The following is a 16,310-nucleotide window of genomic DNA, read 5'->3' on the forward strand; positions in this document are numbered from 1 at the left end:
TTGGGCAAGAAAGAGGGGTGCTATTCATGGAGGACCCTTTGGAGCCCCAACAAAATCTTTGCATACACATACACATACACACATGATCTTTGGGGTCATTTTAATATACTCTTTGGATCATATTCACCTACTTCTTAATAGAAATTAACTTTTAAAATTTATATTACAAATATTTTCCCATATATTTTCTCTGTGGCCTTAGTGGTACAAAAGTTGTAAAGTTTATAGTCAAATACACCTTTCATATTTTTTTTCCATCTGTCACAAATCTATTTAATTCAGGTAGGTGGCAGGATGTTCCACTATGATTAATTAGTCCAGGGACCTGTCAACACTAGGTAGAGAAAAGAAGCCACCATCATTCTTTCAGGAGTAGCCTCCATTGGTGGCCTCATTGTGAGGGGACACTATGGATCCCTGGATGCTGTGGATAGACTCCTTCTTAGGGTTGATCCAGTGTCTGATGTTAGCTCCGAAAGTGATGGAAGGTAGCAGAGTAAAGGGTAACAATACTTCAGGGTATTGAGTCTTGATGATTCCATGGGTTTTCTGGGTGGTCTTCTAGTGTAAGAGTATCTATCTCACTTTTGTTCTTGAATGTCCCTGTGTAGTGGTTGTACAAGGCTGCTAAGCAGAAACCCATGTCATCCTTTGGTATCTCAGGATCAAAAAAATAAACCTCCTGCCTCATGAAGGTGACTGTGGGAGTTGATCTGAGCTGACTCCAGGGTTCCTGTTGCTGAGCAAGGTGAGTTGGGCTCTTAATATGACAGTTTCTTGGAAGCCCAGAGTTTTCCCAAGTAGGAATCATTATCCAATGTAGGGTGCTGGAAAGGGTCTCTGGTGAAAGGCATGGTAAAGTGCAGAGTGAGACGCTGGTCTGAGGGTCTTTCATCTTTTTTAGAGCCTCCAACTTTCCAGTCTTTGTTAGGAAGATCTCCCCTATCCTCAGTTTATAGTATAGTCTTCAAAGTTTTCTTGCAATATTTTTTTTCACTGTTTTGCTCTCCATATTTTTATCCATTTGGATTTTTTTATGTGTAATATATAAGATTAGAGTCCATTTTACTTTCTTCCATGGGGATAATTCATAAATATGGCTGTCGATTATGGATTTTCTATTTTGTTTTACCAGTTTTTCATTTCTGTTTGACTTTATAATATGTTCTATACGGCAAGACTAACTGTTCTTTTTATGTGTTTCTTTGTTATTTTCAGTCATTTTTCATGTGAATTTAAAGATAATTATGAAATTTCATTAAAATTATTGTTTAGATTCTAATTGGAACTAATTCAATGTACATATTAGTCTGAGGAAGCTGACTTTTTAAACTAGGAGGGTCTTCTTCCCCAAGAACATAGCGTAACTTTCCATTATCAAGATCTTGTTGTATATATTCTAATACATTTATTTCATTTAAGCCTGTGTCTTTCTTATTAAACAGATCTCTAAGTGTATTATAATTTTGGTTGCTTAAATGTAATACTTTACTCATTTCTTTTACTAATGCTTGCCAGTAGAATAAAGTTACAAATTTTTTTAATGTTTATCATATATTCATTCGGCCACATTACCAAAGAATGTAAAGTTACATGGTAAGATTGGGGACTGGGTGGGAATTGAATGTGTTGGGGTCTGTGGGGACAAGGCTGGGTTGGCCTGGAGCCTGAGAGTATTAGGAAAGGAAGCAGACCAAGCACTAGAAGAAGAATTGGTTGTGTGTTCAGGGCATTGTGTTAGTAGGAGTCTCTTCCACTGTGAGCAGCTGTGAGTAATAGAAGTCTAAAAAACAGTGGAGTACTTAGAATAATGTTTATTTCTCTCTTACACAAAGAAGTCTATTATAGGCAATTCAGGCTCTGTAGTTCCCAGGAATCCAGACTACTTCTAGCTTTATATTCTGCTATCCTTCAGATGTAGTCCTCATCATTATGGTCTAAGATGAACTCCAGGCATCACATCCATGTTCCAGTAGAAGGATGGAGGAAGGGGAAGAAGAGACAAAGGGCATATCATAGGTATATCATAAAGAAATTTCCCAGAAGCTGCCACACAATAACTCTACTCACCTTATTGAACAGAACTGAATAATATGGTCACGTCTAGCTCCAAGGGATGCTGGGAAATATTTTTATTCAAGATCAAAATTCTAAAGATTATAAGGATTTTTTATTCCAAATCAGGATTCTAAAATAGTGATAACAGACATTGGGATTGGCAACCAGCAGTCTCTGATGCGGGTATGTTTGTGGGGAGGTGCGGGCGTGTGTTTTCTTTTGTAGCCCTCAGCTGCTAGTGCAGAAAGGAGAAGGAGAAGTTGAATGGAACATGGTGCAGAGGATTGCGGGTCAGCAGAAGAAAAGGAGTGCAGGCATAGAGAGTGTGGATGAGAGAACAGTTTTGTTGGAAAGGAAAGAAGGCTGGGGGACGATGGACTGGTAGAAAGATGAGGGATCAAGGGATTAGTGATCTCAGAGAGGCTGAAAAGCAGATGCACAGCTAGATGGCTGGGAGACCATGTCAGAAAATGGCGTATTTGTGGGGCACCTGGGTGGCTAGTCGGTTAAACATCCTACTCTTGTTTTCAGCTCAGGTCATGATCTCAGTGTTGTGAGATCGAGCCCCATGTTGGGCTCTGCACTGGGTGTGGAGCCTGCTTAAGATTCTCTCTTTCCCTCTCCCTTCCTCTTAAAAAAAAAAGTATCACTTCATAATGAATAAACCAATAATTAAAAAAAAAAAGAAAGAAAATGGTGTATTTGGCAGTGACAAGAGGAACAATGTGGCTGTGGCAATGGGTGATGGATGTGGAAGGGTGATCAGGGTCATTCAATGTAAGGAACGTAATGAATGGCATTGGAGGGTTCTCCCCCTGTACACTGAACCACTCCAGGAGGATAGCAGGAGTAGGGAGACAGAGAAATGCAGGGAAGCTGGTGTAGTTAGATAGTGTGAGCCCCAAAGGAGTTACACTGGAGGAGAGTAATGGTCTTGAAACACACAGGAGTCTGAGGACACTGATCCCACCTTGGGGCTTCATCTGCTAAACCAGGTAGATACATAGGCATGAGCGAACAAGAAGTCATCCCTCAGGATGGCTGTAGAAGATGCTTGTGATCAGGGGATAACTGTGTCTCAGGGAAGTCCAAGAAGAGAAGAGAGCCTTCTGTGATAAGGTGAAGGATGAAGGATTGATTTGCCATGGAATGAAGGATTCCAGTGGTCACAGAGGGAAATTTTGCAGGAAAGAGGAGCAATTGGTGTTTGGGAGAAGAGCCATGGGACAGTATGGGGTTGAGAATGTGAGAACAAATGAGAAGTTTCACATTTTGGACAGTGACCTAAGTCTACAAGATGTAACATCTAGGCATAGTGAGTCCACACAGATCTCTGGGGTCAGGTTGTCTTGGGGAAGACCCAAGCTGTGGCTCCAGAGTGACTTGGGCTGCTGGCTGTGGGTCAACTCAGGGATGGGTTCTGGGTGGTCAGAGATCACACCAGGAATTTCCAACGACCTAAATGTGGAGCAGTTGCTGGCTAAAAAGAGATCCTTTCCTTCCTTGGAAGCCTCCCTTGCCTAGCTTCTAAGGCTTCCAGGATAAAGTTTGAGCTCAGAAACAGCCATCACTCACCCTGCCAGCTGCTAGAAAGAGCTCTGGCTGCCCAACAATCCTGAGAACCATGTTCTTCTAACATTTATTTTGATTTAAAATCTTATGTTTGAGATGGACTTTTCACTCTTGACAGTGGGCTGGGTTTAGCCTATTCATTAGGTGTGGAACTCCTGGCTTGTGGTTAATCCTGATTGGAAAACAGTATAAACACATTTCCTGGTAAATGTATAAATATATATAGATGTTGGTTGTTCCCCTCCCTACCACTAACATACACTGTAGAAGCAATTTGAAGCAATTTAGATGTGCTCAGCATCTGGCCATCATAAAAGGTTTCGAATGAGTCATGATTTTGCACCAACAGAGAGGGCTTGTCTTGCTTGTGGAGAGAATTGTATTTACCTCTCGTTCTGCTTGTGACTCTCTCTATTACTTTATGATGATCAGTCTGATTTGTGTGTTAAAGAGACTGGTGAGATAAGGATTTAGAGAAGGGAAGCAAAGAGAGGAGAAGGAGGGCCCAGACAGCTACATATTCAAGGCAAAACAACCAGTTTTGGGGAGAGTGACCTGTTTTTGCTTTTGAGAAGCCAGAAAAAACAAACAAACCTAGTGGAAAGAGCCTCATTTTGTGAGTTAGGAGATGACCTCTATTAGCTGTAGGCAACTCAATCTCTTGGCACCTCAGTTTGCTCATCTGATAAGTGGACCCAATAATGATTGCCCTATCCAGTTGAGAGAGGAAAGGAGAGCTCTTGCTTGAGAGCACTGTTGGGTGCCGGCTGTGGTGTGGGCTCCTTAAATATGCCATCTCATTTAATGCCCAAGAGAATTCCATGAGGGAAGTGGCATTAAGTCATTCTTCAGCTGAAAGAACTGAGACATGGAGAGTCTAAATGGCTTGACCAAGATCAGCTGAAAGAACGGAGACATGGAGAGTTTAAGTGGCTTGACCAAGATCATAAAGCTTATCAGGACTCAAATCCACATCTGTCTGGCTCCAAATCCTGTGTTCTTCCCATTACTTCATGCTGACAGTGAGGTCAAAGAACACATTCTAGTCTCCTCCCGGGGAGGGGAAAAGCACCAAGTGGCTTCCCAGTTGTAAGGCCCAAGATGTCCCTGGGTCCTTGTCCCCCACAGAGAGCCCAACCAAGCCCAGTTCTGCTTCCTCAGAGCCCTGCTCTCTGCTGTGGGAGCAGGTGGGTTGTTAATCTGATAAACGGCTTCCTGCTGAGGTGGGAGCTCGAACTAAAGGGCTGCTGAATTGCCCTCCAGAGTGGCAGGTGGGAGACTCCAGTGCTTTCACCCACAGAATTGTTTTAGGACTAGTGGAAAGAGCCTCATTTTGTGATAGGAGATGACCTGTACTAGCTATAGGCCAGTGGGAGACCTGGCTTTGCCTCTTGCTAGTATGTGACCTTAACTTGTCTGCCTTTCAGTTCCCCCATCAGTGCAATGTGGGTAGAAATGCATAGCTTAAAGGGTGGATGTTGTGTGTATTAAGTGAAAAAATGTGAGAAATGTGCCTAGCACTTTTGTCCTACATTATATACCACCAAGTAAAAGGCGGCTGTTGTTTCCATGGAGGAGGCGGGCGACTTACAGGGGTGCTGTTCAGGCGTTGAGTAGTTTTTGTGTCCCATCCCTTACATCCACGTCATAGCCAGTCATTTATTCTAAATACCCTGTGTCAGCTTCTGGGGAAAAGCATGTGTGACACAGGCAGCATCCTTGCCTCCGTAGAGCTCACACATGGCAGGGAAGTCTCTGGTCCAGTCACAGAGGGCACAGGGTCTATGAATCTGAGCTTGCCTGGCCCAGTGGGGTCTCTGGGTTCAGGCATGGAACTTGGAGAAAGGGCTCATTGCCGGTCTCCTTGCTAGGAAGCCCAAGCTCCAGCTATTCTGGGGATTGGATAGGCGTAGACACAGAGTTCACCCTTCTAGGCTTTCCAGATCTTCCATGATCCAGCCCCTTTCCATCCCACTCTGTTCATTCCTCAACATCCAGCTAGCAGGCTGTTCCTCATGAGTCCCCAGACACACTGAAGCTCATTCCCGTCATTCCCATCTCACTGATTTTGTTTGCAATTGAACCGCTACCGTTGTACTTCTTAGCCATAGCTAGCTCATCTCTCAAGCCCAGCTCTCATTCTGCCTCCTCCAGAAAGCTTTCCTTAACTTCTGTAGCACATGCTGACCTTTCTTTCAGATCTCCCCATTTTAGTGACTATTCATTAATTATCTTATACATTAATTCATTCAATACATTGACAAGTCTTACTTGTTCTGTATGAAAAATACTTCCCAACTCCATCTACTTCTCTGCATCTGTACTGCTACCAACCTAGTCACCTCTTGCTTGGATTTTTTTTTTTTTTTTAAGATTTTATTTATTTATTTGAAAGATAGAGAGTGAGCAAGAGAGAGAGCATGAGCAGAGGGAGGGGGAGAAGTAGACTCCCCTGCTGAGCAGGGAGCCCGACATGGCTTGATCCCAGGACCCTGGGATCTTGACCTGAGCCGAAGGCAGTCATTTAACCGACTGAGCCACCCAGGCGCCCCATCTTGCTTGGATTATTAAATACTCTTGTAACTGGTCTCTTTGTTCTCACTTTGCCTCTCTCCAACTCCTCTGTACTCCATGGAACATTTAGTGATCTTTCATAGATGTAAATTAGCTCTAGTCACTCCCTGGTTTACAGTCTTCCAGTAGTTTCCCAGATTCACCACAGCTCACAGGGCTCTGTTACTCTGGTCCATGTGTGCCTTCCCAACCTCTTATCCCATATTCCTCTTGTTCAATCTGCTTCAGACACCTCAGCTTTCTCTCTGTTCCCCCAAAAGGCCAAACCATTACCACTACCTCAAAGCCTTTACACTTTCTGAGCCTTCTGCCTAGAATGGTCTCAGCTCCTCAATGCCTGCCTCCTTCTCATCACTCAGCATGCTGTTTAACAGTAACTTCAGTGAGATCTTTCTTGAACACCCCATACAAAGTAACTCTTTAAGTCACACTTTATCTCATTACACTATTTCTTTTATATCATTAACATTTTCTGAACTCACCTGCTTTCTTTGTACTGTCTCCTTCTTCCCACTAGATAGGAAGTGCCTCCAGAATAGAAACAGTATCTGTCTGGTTCACTGCTTTATCCTCAGAGTTTGGAATAGTGCTTAACATGTATGAACCCAAAAACCATTGCTTAATAATTTATTAGATGGGTATTAAATGTCTTCTATATATGAATCACTGAGAATCAGTAATTACTACCACTGATTAAAAATACAAATTTGTATCCTTGAAACAGGATTTCACAGAGATGGTCTATGAAACTCTGGTGGTTTATCAAGGAGTTTGCAAGTGGTTTGATGATTTTAGAGGAAAAAATGATGAAACAATTTTGTTCACATACTCTTAGCTAATTTTATTTTATTTAAAAATTTTTTTTAAAGATTTTATATATTTATTTGACAGAGACACAGCAAGAGAGGGAACACAAGCAGGGGGAGTGGGAGAGGGAGAAGAAGGCCTCCTGCTGAGCAGGGAGCCTGATGCGGGGCTTGATCCCAGAACCCTGGGATCATGACCTGAGCCGAAGGCAGATGCTTAACAACTGAGCCACCCAGGCGCCCCTTACTTAGCTAATTTTAAATGTAAGATTAATTAAGACTTCTATAGAAATTCTACTACCTTCTTAATAATTGTTTTATGCCATTCACTGCAAGGACTATATTGGTCAGTTCATGATAGCTAATTTCAGTGGTCAATTATAGATTATTTTGTATAATGTGTTTTACATCATGATAGTATTAAGATTCTTAGTTGTAAAAATTTACATTTTTGTTACTTTTGTGTTGTATTAAATCTCATGAATCAAAAATAATTGAAGGGTGCCATTAATGATGGAGAAATATTATCAATAGCATAATACAGAATTCTATATGTGTAAATATTGAATACAATTTCAATATGAATATACAGCATGAATCTGTATGAACTAGGACAAAATAATCTGTATGATTGTTGATTTAGCATAATAGCTAGAATAGGGATGTTCAATTAGGAAATACATTACTGAATGTTTGAAAATTGGACTTTATTGCATTGTAATGGTCCCCAAGGGCACTGTTTCTTGTGACACTTTTCCTATAGTGGCACAAAGCCACCAAATTTTAACATAATTTTCAAACAAAGTATGATTACCTCCCTGGTAAATCAAGTGTTATTTTCTAGAGTGAGTGTAGGAACCTGACTAGTTTTGTCAGTAAATGTAAAGAGACCAAAACTATAAAGATATTGTTCAAAATTGTACCTCTCAGAGCAAAATTACATACAAGTCATATTAATGTGGAGATGCTTGAATAACCAGCCTAAGCAAAGTTAATAATAAGTGTTGGGCTTGGAGAACAACCAGAACAAGCTTTTGGCCCAATTCATTTATCAGAAGATCCTACTGCAAGAAGGTAAAGAAAACAACTAGATGTGGAACCTGATTTGTAATTCACTCACTGAGCTGACCACAGACACCTTGGTGAAAAGTTGAAAACAATTATCTCTCACTGTTTGGAGTACTTATTAATTTTAAAACTATTATGTTTTGTTTACAGTTTTTAAAATTAAGGTGGCTTTCCAGCTAAGCATGGTGGATTGAATATGTGTTTACTCTCTACTACCTTCCAAAAATTGTCAGTAAATGGATTTTTAGAAAAGCATAAGTGGACTTCTGTTTTAATCCATGATGGAGTAATAAGAGCTGCCACAGAAATAACCAGAAACTGTATAAAAGCATGAGATGCCTGTTTTCTGATATTGGACTAGAGGTAGAACAGATTGGGATTCCTGAGAGAAGAGAGACAAATGAGGTAAGCTCTATTATCACTTAGGTTTCTACCTGGAAGCACATTCCAGATCATGGAGCTGGGAGGAGAATCCCAAGTATAGCATGGTGGTCTCACTTAGTTGAAGAGAGAGATTGGAGTTCAGGGAAACTAAGGCAGCTGAAAGTTGTGAGGAAGAATTCCAGATGAGAGGGAGTTATACAGAAAAGTTCTCCAGAAATCTTAAGTCTTTCTGATTACTAAGAAATAATAGTAAGAAAAAAATTGAAAAATTTTCTAAATTAGATGAAAATGCTAACACAAAGATACAAGAAACTCAACAGAATAAACCTACATACACAAAAACTCACATCAAACTATATCATAATCAAGTTGTTAAAAACTAATGATAAAGAGATAGAAATAAGACTATGTACAGAAAAACAAAGATAAGAAAGTCTACAGACTTTACATCTAAAGCTATCCAAACCAGGAGACAGTGGAATGGCATCTTTAAGGTACCAAAAGAAAAAAAAAATAAAATAAAACAACTTGGAAATAAGTGAAGCTTCTTGAAAAGTGAAGGCCAATTAAAAAAAAAAAAAAGAGGCTTTTTCATACAAACAAAAGTTGAAAGAATTTGTTGTCGGTAAACTTGCAGAGTGAAAAATGTTACTCAGGCAGAAAGAAAATATCAGATGGGAATGTAGATTTACACAAAGGAATGAAGAGTGCTTGAAATGACATATATGTGGGTAAATATAAAACACTCTCTTCTCCCTCATTTTAAAATGTATTTAAGATATAATTGATGATTTAAAGCAAAAATTACATGCATCGTAGGATTTAGACCATCTATAGAAGTGAAATGTGTGACAATAGTAGCACAAAGGATGGGAGAAATGAAATGATAGCATATTTTTGTTATGAGGTTTTTACATTATACCAGAAGTAATATAGCATTATTTGAAAGTGTAGTGTAATAAGTAAAATATGCATGTTTAAAATTCTAGAGCAACTACTAAAAAAACCTAAACAAAGAGGTATAGCTAATAAACCAATATTGTAGATTAAATGGAGTGCTAAAAATACTCAATTATCACGAAAGAAGGCAGCAAAAAAGGAAAAAAAGAACAATGAACAGATAGGACCAAAAAAACAAATACAAAGATGGTAGAATTAAGCCCAACTATCTTAATAATTAAAAACCCCAGTTATAAGTCAGAGATGGTCAGACTAACTGGATAAAAAAAGCAAGTTCCAACTGTGCACTGTTCAGAGGAAACCCATTTTTTTTTTTTTTTTTTAAGATTTATTTATTTGAGAGAGAGAGCATGTGCAGGGTCGGGGGGAGGGCAGAGGGAGAGGGAGAAAGAGTCCTAAGCAGACTCTGCACTGAGTGCAGAGTCGAATGCAGGGCTCGATCCCATGACCCTGAGATGAAACCAAGTCTGACACCCAACTGACTGCACCACCCAGGTGCCCCAGAAACCCATTTAAAATATAAATACACACATAGATTAAAAGTGAAAGGATGAAAAAGTTATATACCATGCAAGTACCAATCATAAGAAAGCTAGAGTGGCTATATTAATATCAAAGTATTAGCACAAGAAATGTCACATGGAATAAGTAGGGTCATTTCATAATAATTGAGAGTACAGTTGGTCAAGAGGACATAACAATTCTAAATGTGTGTATACCCAATAACAGAGCTTCAAAATACATGCAGCAAAAACTGATGGAAGATTTTTGGAGCATTTTTAGAGATTTCAATATTCTTCTTTCAGTAACTGATAGAACAAACTGACAAAATTAGTGAAGATACAGAAGATAATAAACAACAGTATCAGCCAGCTTGACCTAACTGATGCAGAATACTTTACCTAACAACAGCAGAATACACATTCCTTTCAAGTGCATATGAAACATTCACCAAATTAGGCCATATTATGAGCCATAAAAAAAAGACTCAATAAATGTAAAACAACTGAAATCATACTGAGTATGTCCTCTGATAAGAATGGAATTAAATTAAAAATAACAGATATTTGGAAAAAACAGCACACTTCTAAATAATGTAAAGTTAGAAATCACAAAGGAAATTTCTAAATATTTTGAATGAAGAAGAAAGTTTTCGAAATTTATGCGATGCAGCTAAAGCAGTCCTTAGAAGAAAACTTATATCAAAAATTTATATCTTTGGGGCGCCTGGGTGGCTCAGTCGTTAAGCGTCTGCCTTTAGCTCGGGTCATGATCCCAGGGTCCTGGGATCGAGCCCTGCATTGGGCTCCCTGCTCGGTGGGAGGCCTGCTTCTCCCTCTCCCACTCCCCCTGCTTGTGTTCCCTCTCTCGCTATGTCTCTATCTGTCAAATAAATAAAATCTTTTTTTTTTTAAAGATTTTTTATTTATTTATCTGAGAGAGAGAATGGGAGACAGAGAGCATGAGAGGGGGAGGATCAGAGGGAGAAGCAGACTCCCCGCTGAGCAGGGAGTCCGATGTGGGACTCGATCCCGGGACTCCAGGATCATGACCTGAGCCGAAGGCAGTTGCTTAACCAACTGAGCCACCCAGGCGCCCCAAATAAATAAAATCTTTAAAAAAAAATTTATGTCTTTGATAGGTCTCAAACCTATGAGCTAGACTTCCACCTTAAGAAGCTAGGGGCAGAGGAGAATTTAAACCCAAAGGAAGTAGAAGAGAGGAAATAATAAAGATCAGAAAACAACCAAAAATAGAAAAAAGAGAAAATCAATGAAACAAAAAATTTAATTTTTAAAAAAAATCAATAAAATTGATAACATTAAAATAGAATGATCAAGAAAAACACAAATTATCAGGATCTGGGAAAAGAGAAAACATTACTAATATACATTAATTAAGGGGATAATAAAAGGATATGAATAACTATGCAAATACATTTGAAAACTTAGATGAAATGGAACAATTCCTTGGCAAACACAAATTTCCAATACTGACTCAGGGAGAAATATTCCTGAATATCAGTATATCAATGAAAGTAATTTAATTCATATTAAGAAATTTTTCCACAAAGAAAACTCCCAGGCCCTGATGGTGTCACTGGTGAATTATAGCAAACATTTAAGGAAGAAGTAATACCAATCCTTTAGCCATGCAGAACTTTCAGAGGTAGAATTGGATAGTACACTTTCCAGCTCATTTTATGAGGCCAGTCTTATTTTGATTTTAAAACCAGAGAGAGACATTACAAGAAAAAAAATTACAAACCAATATCTCTCATGATCATAGGTAAAATCCTTAACAAGCTACTAGCAAATGAATACTAAAAGGAAAATACATCATGACTCAGTGGGGCTTATCCCAGGAATGCAAAGTTAATTTAATATTTAAATACCAACTAGTCTAACTTACACATTAGTAGAAATGAAGAGAAAAAATGTCATGTCTATAGATGCATCAAAAGCCTTTGGCAAGGTGCCTGGGTGGCTCAGTTAGTCGAGTGCCCAACTCTTGATTTTGACTCAGGTCATGATCTCATGGTCCTGGGATTGAGCCCCATGTCAGGCTCCAAGCTCAGTGGGAAGTCTGCTTGAGGATTTCGCTCCCTTTCCCTCTACTCCTCCCCACTCTGTCTCTCAAATAAATAAATACATCTTTAAAAAAAGCCTTTGGCAAAATTCAAAACTTATTTGTGATTTAAAAAGACATAAACCTCTCAGTAAACTATGAGTACCTGGGAACTTCATCAACCTGGTAAGGGGCCTCCATGAAAACCTACAAATGAGGTTATACTTCATGGTGAAAGACTGAATATTTTACCTCTAAGACCTAAGGATGTCAGCTTTCACCACTTATATTTAATATCCTTCTGAAGGTTCTAGCCAGGGCAGTAAGGTAAGACATATAGATTGGCAAAGAAGAAGTAAAATAATATTTATTTGCAAATGACATGATTATGTAGAAAATCCTAAGGATTCTACAGAAAAAGTATTAGAACTAATAAGTAGGTCAGCAAGTTCACAGGATACAAGATTAATGTTTAATTTTTTTCCCCTGTATACTAGCAATGAACAATTTTGAAATGGGATTTTAAAAACACCATTTAGAGGGGAACCTGGCTGGCTCAGTTGGAAGAGCATGCGACTCTTGATTTTGGAGTCATGGGTTAGAGTTGTTGGGTGCTGAGATTACTTAAATAAATAAACTTTAAAAAAAAGTTTCAACTTTTTTTTTTTTTTTTTTTTTAAAGATTTTATTTATTTATTTGACAGAGAGAGAGATAGCGAGAGAGGGAACACAAGCAGGGGGAGTGGGAGAGGAGAAGCAGGCCTCCCGCGGAGCAGGGAGCCCGATGTGGGACTCGATCCCAGGACCCTGGGATCATGACCTGAGCCGAAGGCAGACGCTTAACGACTGAGCCACCCAGGCGCCCAAAAGTTTCAACTGTTTTAAACATAAAAAATAAAAATACCATTTACAGTAGCATAAAAAGCATCCTAGCTGGGAGAGATTGTGTGTGTGGGGGGAGGGGGGGCAGAGTTACATGGAAACTCTCTGTATTTCGATTTTGCTGTAAACCTAAAACTGCTCTAAAAAATAAAGTCTATTTTTTAAGAAACAAAAAGCACATGAAATATTCAGGGACATTTTACAAGATTTGTTTGAGACTTGTACACTAAAAACTACTAAACATTTCTGTGTTAGAGGAGACCTACATGAATGGAGAGAGATGCCATGTTTGTGGACGGAAGACTTAATGTTGTTAAGATGTCAGTTTCTCCAGGGACACCTGTATGGCTCAGTCTGTTAAGCATCCATCTCTTGTGTTCCAGCTCAGGTCATGATCTCAGGGTTGTAAGATCGAGCCCCATGTGGGTCCGCACTGGGCATGGAGCCTGCTTAGGAGTCTCTCTCTCCCTCCGCCCCTTCCCCACCTCTCCCTCTCTTTCTCTTAAAAAAAAAAAAAAAGACGGTTTCTCCAAATTGACCTGTAGATTCAGTGTAATCACAAACTGATTCTAAAATGTATAGGGTAATGCAAAGACCTTAAATGGCCAAAACAAATTTGAAGCAAGTCTTATACTACTGAATTTGAAGATTCACTATAAAGTTTCAGTTATCAAGACATTCTGTTACTGGCATAAATACAGATATATGGGCTAATAGAAGATGATAGAGAATTTATTTTATTTTATTTTTCTTCAAGATTTAATTTATTTGTCAGAGAGGGAACACAAGCAGGGGAAGCGGCAGGCAGAGGGAGAAGCAGGCTCCCCGCGGAGCAGGAAGCCCGATGCAGGACTCAATCCCAGGACCCGGGGATCATGACCTGAGCAGAAGGCAGACACTTAACCGACTGAGCCACGCAGGTGTCTCGATAGAGAGTTTAGATAAAGACTCACACATAAATAGTCCATTGATTTTTGACAAAGAGACCAAGGTATTTCAATGGGGAAAAGGACAATTTTTCTTGAAATGATGCTGGATCAAGTGGATATCTATATGGAGATAAAGAATCTCACCCCTCACTTCACACCATACACAAAAAGCAAATAAAAATGGATCCCAGACCTAAACATAAAAGCTAAAATTATAAAACTTCTAGAAGAAATCTTAGAAAAATTTCATTACTTCACAGTAGGAAAAGATTTCTTTAATAGGATACAAAAGACACAAACTTAAAAAAAAAAGAAAGAAATTGAGAAATTTCAACTTCATAAAAATGTAAAGGACCCAGGTGAACTGGCCCAAGGAAGAAGTAAAAGTAATTCTAGGGATGATGAAAGGAGCTCCCAAGATATGGTTGTGCAGGAGGACTAGGAGTGTCCAGTGTAGATTGGAGCAGAAAGGCTCTGGGAGAGGTGTGTTCAAGGGATCGATGGACTTCTGATGTGTGCGAATAAATGGAGAGGAGATTAACATGGAGAGTTTGGTGATGGATTAGTGGAAGGTGCACAGAAGCTAAGCAAACTAATAAGACGAGTATTAACTAGTTACTAGCTGTATAGGGAGGAAAGAGAATGATGGAACACTGCAGAGCCTGTCATAGTGTTAGAAGTGATGATGATGTAAACATTACATCCAACTAAAAAATGATACTGAAAGGTTGGAAGAGGGGAAGGGTGGTGTGTGAGTGGGATATGGTGGTTTCCAGTAATGGTGAAAAAAATTTAAATCCTCAACTTCTATAAGCATTGGTTATATAGAGAGTGGGAACGCCAGGGAAGGAAATGCAGAGAGTGGCTGCTTTTCAAAACAAGTCTTACAGAATTTTTTGAATTATTGAACTGTGTGAATATGGACATGATTTGAAGCCAGGTCATGCCACTTGCTAGCTGTGTGATCTTAGGCAAGTCACTCAACTTCTCTGTGCCTCAGTTACATCATTTGTTGAACACCAGGTAATTGTACTTACTTCAGAAGGTTGTTGTTAGGGTGAACTAGTTTAATCTATGTAAAATATTTGGAATAGTGCCTGGTACAGAGTAAAAGCTATGTTGGTGTTACTGTTGTAATTATGTACAGGCATTACTTTGAAATATATTAAAATAAAAATTATGCTGAATCTTAAAAAAAGTTTTTACCTAATACTGGTGGTCCCTATATATTTACTTATATGTCTTTATGTCCCATTAAACAAATTCCCTGTAAGGAATATATTTTTTCTTTTTTAAGATTTTATTTATTTGTCGGGGCGGGGGGAAGAGAGAGAGAGAGAGAGCGCGCACAACCAGGGGGAAGGAGAAGCAGGCTCTCCGCTGAGCAAGGAGCCTGATGCAGGACTCGATCCCAGGACCCTGGTATCATGACCCGAGCTGAAGGCATATGCTTAACCGACTGAGCCACCCAGGCATCCCAGGAATATATTTTCTTATCCTCCATTTTCATCTAAAGAAGCTGAGGCTCAGAGAACTTTAACCACCTGCTCAAGATCAAGCAGCTGGTTATTGCCAATTGCCCCAATGGTAGGACTTCAATTGGGTCAGTCTGGCCACAAATCCCAGCCTTTTCCCATTTTGCCTATTGTGCGCGTGGGTTTACTGAATGTTTTTTAGCGCAGGCTAACTATAAGCTACTGCAGGGAGCGCAGGAGACAGCGGAATCTGGTCCTCTGTGCCTCTTTGAGAAAGGGCACAGAGCACCCTGGAGGGCACTTAGTGAGTGGTCCCAGATGGGAAGGCCTGGCCTAAGGTGAGTACTCAGTAAATTTTGGTTGAATGAATGAATGAGTGTGCATGGTTCTGAAGCCCCAGGCAGATGTTAGGACCCTCCCCAGGAATGTAGGCTGTGTGTGGGGGGAGGGGACAACTTCAGGGGAGACTCAAAAACTCCATGCTGCCTAGATGCTAAAAAACTCAGGCTGCCAGGTTAGGCCTACCCACCCTGTGCTTAATTAACCCCCAGCTAGCCTGCCTCCCAGGGCCTGGAGCTGCACAAGATGAAGACTGTGAAATTTCATATATTCCTAAAAAAAAGAAAGAAAGAAAGAAAAAAAAAAGAAGCCAGAAACTGTCACAGACCTTCATATTAATGTTAAATTTATTACTCCCATCCGCAAAGTGACCCAGAACCCCACTTCTGTAGATATCCTCAGTCTTGCTAACATGAGCAAGCTAGCTTGCTTGCTGCGTCACTTTCCACACACACACACACAAAAAAGTCTCAAGGCTTTACTTACAGAGAAACAAAGTTGTGATAGGTATGTTTACTGGTTTTATGGAAGTGAACCTTACAGAAGTGGGTTAGAAAGGTCTTCAGCAGTAGCTTCCTCTCCCACTTAGTAAATAAATATTCCTTCTTTGTCTTAGAAGCTTTCTCCGAGAAACTCCTAATGCAACTGAGTTGCTTTCCCAAACTCTGAAAAGCCAAGGGCTGCTAGGTGGCCCC

At 39.8% G+C, this 16,310-nt stretch overlaps 1 pseudogene; it reads right to left on the reverse strand.

Moving 5' to 3' along the window:
• Positions 1 to 312: 312 nt before the first annotated feature.
• LOC118542795 (cilia- and flagella-associated protein 276 pseudogene) lies at positions 313 to 854 on the reverse strand (annotated as a pseudogene).
• Between the last annotated feature and the right edge of the window lie 15,456 nt (positions 855 to 16,310).

The sequence above is a fragment of the Halichoerus grypus genome, chromosome 5 (assembly GCF_964656455.1).
Source record: "Halichoerus grypus chromosome 5, mHalGry1.hap1.1, whole genome shotgun sequence".
In the NCBI taxonomy this organism is placed as follows: domain Eukaryota; kingdom Metazoa; phylum Chordata; class Mammalia; order Carnivora; family Phocidae; genus Halichoerus; species Halichoerus grypus.